This window comes from Medicago sativa, chromosome 7 (assembly GCF_051527215.1).
Source record: "Medicago sativa cultivar Bolivia chromosome 7, Bolivia_mono, whole genome shotgun sequence".
Classification (NCBI taxonomy): domain Eukaryota; kingdom Viridiplantae; phylum Streptophyta; class Magnoliopsida; order Fabales; family Fabaceae; genus Medicago; species Medicago sativa.
Genome location: NC_140755.1, coordinates 35,316,787 through 35,323,176, shown reverse-complemented (window position 1 = coordinate 35,323,176; position 6,390 = coordinate 35,316,787). Strand labels below are relative to the sequence as shown.

Here is a 6,390-nt window from a genome sequence, read left to right as displayed (position 1 = left end):
TAATCAGATAGAGAGACAACACATGGAATTATCCTGTTCACCTCACAATTCGAGGTTAGTCCAATCCTCATGCACTTCCAAGGGATTTTTCATTGTAATCACGCAAGATTGCAATTGCTCCAACACACAAGTCAAAGACTTCCTTGTCTCACAAAAGATCACCTATACAATCAAAGTTTACAAATAAATTTGTATATGTGTACACTTCTGATAGTTAAGACAATTCTAAGATACTAAGTTTGAAGAATTTTCTAAGTGTCTAAAGACTTTTCAATTTGACAGAGGTTTAGCTCTTGTAATTTGTTCGAAGTGTTGTATTTTTATTCAAACTTCCCTTGTCCTTAAATAGCAGAGAAATATAGAGTCGTTGTTTGAAGATTTCCAACTCATCAAATTCGTCCTTGAGAAACTTGATCAGATTTGAGAAAATTTACCTTAAATGGATAATGTAGTTAAATAGTACTTTAAGAAATCATTTGCTTCTTATAGAATGATCCATTACATTCTCTTTTCTTTGAATTTCTTTGTTTGTTTCTGCACGTGGTGAGAAGAAGACAAATTGTACTATAATAGCTTGAAAGCGACCTTCCTTCAGAAGAAGACAAACTGATAAGAGTCACCCAGACTGCTGATGTCATCAGAGATTGTTCTCATCAGAGTCTTTAATACATTTTCTGATTAAAGCTTTGACTTTTTGTTGACCTTTCGTCAGATCATCTTATAAGTCTTCAGAAGTTCCCAATGATTTTCTTGAGTACCGAAATGCTTTTTCATTTGCTCAAAGCTTGATATACCAAAACAAAAACTTGACTTTCAACATCATATTTTAATGGGTTAATAGACCTTTACCCCCTGTAAAAAAAAAATTTCGATTTGGTCATTGTAATTTGTTTTTGTTTTGGAATACCCCCCTAGGCCAGCTGACTGTGCATTTTCGCTCAGGTGGCGTGCTGCGTCACCTTTTTCTGATGACGTGGCACGCTGACAGTATAATTTTTTTTATTTTTTATTTTTTTATAGGGTACACGTGGCATTTCTTATTTTTTTGAAAAAAATAAAAAATTCTAGAAAAATGAAAAAAAATATTAAAAAATTCTGGAAAAATGAAAAATAATGAAAAAATATTAAAAAATTTTGGAAAAAAAAAATAATGAAAAGATAAAAAAATATTAAAAAATTTAAAAAACGAAAAAATATTACAAAAAAATGAAATAAATTCATGAAAAATAAAAATTAAAATAAAAATGATTAAAAAAATGAAAATAATTATGGAAAAATTAATAAAAATGAAAAAATCTAGTAAAAAAAATCTGGAAAAATTTAAAAAATCTGGTAAAATGAAGAAAAATCTAGAAAATTTAATAAAATAAAATCTGGAAAAATTAATAAAAATTAAAAATTAATATATTTCAAAAAAAACTCATATTTCCATGTTATTGTCAATAGCGGAATAATTAAAAATTCTGGAAAAATGAAAAAATTAATATATTTCAAAAAATTCATATTTCCATATTATTTTCAATAGCGGAATAATTGAAAATTCTGGAAAAATGAAAAAATTAGTATATTTCAAAAAATTCATATTTCCATATTATTTTCAATAGCGGAATAATTAGTGGAAAAAAAGATAAAAACTCAGTTTTTTCAAATTTTTTTTTATCTTTTTCGAAAATTCATATTTTTTTTTATCTTTTTTTTTTCAAAAATTTAGTTTTTATAATTAATCATTTCTCCGAAAATTTGAAGATTGATCATTTTCAAAAACTAAATTTTCGAAAAAAAAAAAGATAAAATTTTTTTTAGAAAATTTCAAGATTGATCATTTTCGAAAATTTGAAGATTAATCATATTTATAAACATCATGTCCGAATAACAGGATACAATGTATATTGATTGATACCGGCATATAAATCATGTTATACGGTTGAATGACAAGTACTTTCCAAAAAAAATGATTTTTTTTCATTTTTCCGGTATTGAAAAAAATCTAGAAATATGAATTTTTTGAAATTTATTAATTTTTCCCAGAATGTTTTCATTATTTTAATTTTTCCAGATTTTATTTTTTATTTTTAAAATTTTCCAGATTTTTGTTTTCATTTTTATTAATTTTTCCAATATTTTTTCAGAATATTTTTCATTTTTTTTATTTGTTAAGAATTTTTTTCGTTTTTTTATTTTTTTTAAAATTTTTTTTTAAAAAAATTTTTTTTAATTAAAAAAATAAGAAATGCCACGTGTACCCTATAAAAAATAAAAAAATTATACAGTCAGCGTGCCACGTCATCAAAAAAAGGTGACGCAGCACGCCACCTCAGCAAAAATGCACAGTCAGCTGGACTAGGGGGGGTATTCCAAAACAAAAAAATTTTACAAGGACCAAATCTGACAAAAAAATTTCACAGGGGAAAAAACCAAAAATGACCTATATTACAGGGGGTAAAGGTCTATTAACCCTATGTTAATTATATGATCTTGCACACTTGAGCACACATTATAATATCAAATTGTTTTTTCATATATTGTTATCATCAAAACTATAGAGAATTTTCCTAAACTCATTTTGGTTCAACAACCTCCCACTTTTTGATGATGACAAGCATATGAATTTTCAAGATGATGATAGACCTAATGAACAAATAACTTGACTAAATTAAAGTTTTAAACTGAGTCTACATCCGCTAATATGTTTGGGTTTATGCTTTTTGCATTCCTTGTTCTCTTGTTTTCGGATTTGTAATTGGTTGTAACTGTTTGTGTTCTTCCTTGATACTCCTTGTGTCAGTTATAATACATTATTAGTTTTAGGGAAATGTTAACTTGTGCCCTTAAGGCACAAGTTTAGAAGCTAATTGTAGAAACTAATTTTTGGAAATTGTGCATTTAATGCTTTGAAAGTTTAAAAACTTATCTTATCACTACAAAACTCATGTTTTATTTCTTTTTTTAGATCCTTAACTTGTGCCCTTAGGGCACAAGTTAACATGACCCTTAGTTTTAATACATATTCCATTTTGCCTCGTTAAAAATAGTGTATAATAAAATAACATGTTTACTTTACTAATTGGAATTTTTTTTACGGAAGGGAATATTTGCGTTGATAAGCTTGCACCTTTTGGAGTTTAATTCTAAATATGACTCTATGTGGTCTTTGTTACCTTTTTTTATCGACTCAAATTTTTAGCGTCAACGGTTTGAGCTATCTTAGTTTTTGTTTTGTGTAATTTATCTTCGTGGTATGGATTTGTTTTATGACTCCCCAAATTTTTGTTTTCTTTTTTTATTTTATTTGGGTGTCAACATATTTGGGATGCAAATAGGTCATAATGATGCATTTGTACTTTTAATTTTGTTACATTTTTTTTTTGACGAAAACATGTAGTAATAAATTATATAATTTTTTTAATAAACTTTGTATATTTCAAGAGCAATGATTTTATATAAATCTTTCTTATGAGCACATACACATAAACAGAAAACAAATCGGGTCACATGGTCTTTGACAATCTTTTTTAGTTAAGCACCACCCACTATCTGTGATGTCAAATAAGAATTAAGGAGTATAACTAAAAAGAGATTAATGATTGTGTATTGTGTTTATCATAAAGAATACAATTTAAAAATGGATGTGAGAAAGAACTTACCGTCGTAGTTGTAGCTGGTCACAAGAACAATTAGAGAAAAAAAGATGATCAAAGCATGAGCAAATTTAAGAATTTCAACCATAGTTTTTCTCCTTTGCAAATAATAAACATAAAACTAGTTGATCATTTTATAATTAAAACCCAAGCATTGTTTTTTTTTTTTTTTGAATAAAAACCCAAGCATTGTTAACTTCAATTGGTTAGAATAACGACATTCAAATTAATTTATTTATATACTTTTATATAAGTTATATGCGGTTACTTCAATTGCTAAGCAACCTCGTTATTACTAATTTAACGAGCAAATTGTCATTCAAACATGGGTTTTCTTCTAACAGCAATTGGTTTTTCATTTATTTAATGCAATTGAAAGCCAAAAATTTGTGTTTTTATTTTTATTTTTATAACTTAACGTTATTTTAATTTGTCTTTCAATTACAATTAAGTTTGAAAAGAAATTGAAAGTTTGGTTAATATATAAATATTACTAGTGTGTTTCCATGTCATGCACATGATAGTTTTTAATATTATTTATTTGTTTATTTTAAAGCATTATTTGATATATTTTGTTGATAATTATGTGATAAATGGGAAAATGAACAATAACCAGTTTTAGGGGTTGTCCGACGCAAAGGAGAGAAAAACACAAGAAAATGAGTGTTTTGATTGGGTTGATCTCTTGTGTTAATCTCTTTTTCTTTTTGTTAAGATCTCTTTAGAAAGGTAAAAAAACAAATAATTAATGTAAAGAGATAAATGAAGAGACATAAGATAAGTAGTATATCATGGTACACTCCACAATCCATAACTAATATAGTCCCCATGCACTTTTGAGGTATTTCACTATTATCACCAAATTTCAAAAATACCGCTAAGATAACCAAGTCTTATATTTTATTAATTCAACCTAGAGGACTTCCTAATCTTAGTACATATATTTATAACAACAAATTATAAAAGATGTGTTTGCACAAACTTTAGGAGTAATAAAAATATTTAAGCACAATACACTTAAAATTGTATCTCTAATGAATTTCTATGACTATTTTTAGACAAGGTTTATAATATAAACAAATTATTAACAAAACATGTATATTGTATATTCCTAGGTATGTATGTATGTATGTCGATTTGTGTGTGCATATGCGTATCGCTCTTCAGTCAAAACTTGGTACTTTATATAAATATGATGCTTGATGATCATTGTAATATCCCGCTTTTACGATACGATGATTTACCTAATAACGATAGATTGAGCACGTTTAATATTAAGGGTAAAATGGTAATTGCTTGTGGAAGGACTATTTAAGGACTTTAAGTCCAAAATTCCTCATTCTTCTCTTCACTTTCTCTCACTAGGGTTTGTGAGAAAACTTTGTTCTCCCTTCTCTCTAGGAAAATCGGTCCTCACCAACTTTCTTCACCCATAATCTTTGCTTCATCTTTCTCCTCTTTGGAATCAAGCATGTGTTGGTTAGAACTATTGGTTTTTGGCTAGTGAAGTATGGATGCAAACTTCTCTACTCCTCTCTACTCATGATCTTCCTTTAATCTTCTCCTAATCTTTCAAGAAGTTAGCATTTAAGCAAGGCTAGGGTTTGGTGTTTGTTGGTGACAAGTTGGAAGCAAGCTTCACCAAACATCCATCTCTTATCTAGGGTTTTGATCTTAGGGTTTGCTGTCAAGGTTTTGAAGTTGTGAACTTGTTTTGAGGTTATTTTTTAAGGTGAGTTCTTAGTTAGTATCCAACCATGGGATGTGTTTTGCTTGCAAGGAAAACTATATATTTTTCTAGGGTTTATGTGTAGAAAGTTACCCCTTTCATGCCATGCATCTTTATACTTGTGAATACTTGTTCAATGTCTGTTTTACAAGTTCCATATGACTTCTAGTACCATAATATGCCTTAGGATGTTTTGATTTGAGGATTTTGGGTCAAAAACACCATTTTTGCAGGTCTGGACTGTCATAACTCGCAACGGCGAGTAGAATTGCTCGCTAGGCGTGCTGGAAACAAAATGGGGGAGGTTGTTCGCCCCAACTCGCAACCAACTCGCAGTGGCGAGTAAGGCAACTCGCAATGGCGAGTAATGTACTCGCAGTGGCGAGTAACAGGGTGACAACACTCTGTTTGCTCGCTTCAGGCCCTTTTAATATACTTCGGTCCAGTTTTCTTCGAGCAGTCTTTTTATGATAATTTACCCCTCAAGTCATGACACCAAGGCATAGACTTTTAAAATGTTTTCTTGATTGTTAAACAAGTATTCATATGGTATAATTAAGCATGGCAAATGAGAATTATAGTATGAGGAGAATGGGTAGCATGCGATAACTAATGAGGGAAGTGGAACTAGAGCCTTGGCATAGTTGTCAAGAACTAGAATGTTAATAAATATTATATTATGTTAAGGTGCGAAGAATATTTTCTTACGCTCATGAACTTGTATGTTATTACCCCAAGGGATCGATCAAGGATCCGAGTTATAAGTATTTAACTCATGTAGTTAACCTTTCATGCATGCATAAGATCAAGGCTAATACAAGATGTAGGTGCCCGTGTCTCCCATTATCCACGACAGGGGGATACGGGAGGTTCTCGACTCAAGGGGAATGGTTCAAGTCATAAGGGACCCGCACGACACCGATGGAGTCCGATGTACGTACATCGGTCATGTATGGGAGTGTACTCGGGGTTACTCCACCCGGGACTCTCTGTAAAATGAATCAAGTTAATGTTTGATTGTTC

The 6,390-nt window shown here is 29.7% G+C and overlaps 1 long non-coding RNA gene across 1 annotated transcript; it reads right to left on the bottom strand.

The window, feature by feature from the left end:
- Positions 1 to 3,208: 3,208 nt before the first annotated feature.
- Positions 3,209 to 3,763, bottom strand: LOC146905911 (uncharacterized). Its single transcript, XR_015020245.1, has 2 exons — positions 3,645 to 3,763; positions 3,209 to 3,534 (listed from the first exon to the last, which is right to left on the bottom strand). It is a non-coding gene; the product is annotated as an uncharacterized LOC146905911 (long non-coding RNA).
- Positions 3,764 to 6,390: the final 2,627 nt, after the last annotated feature.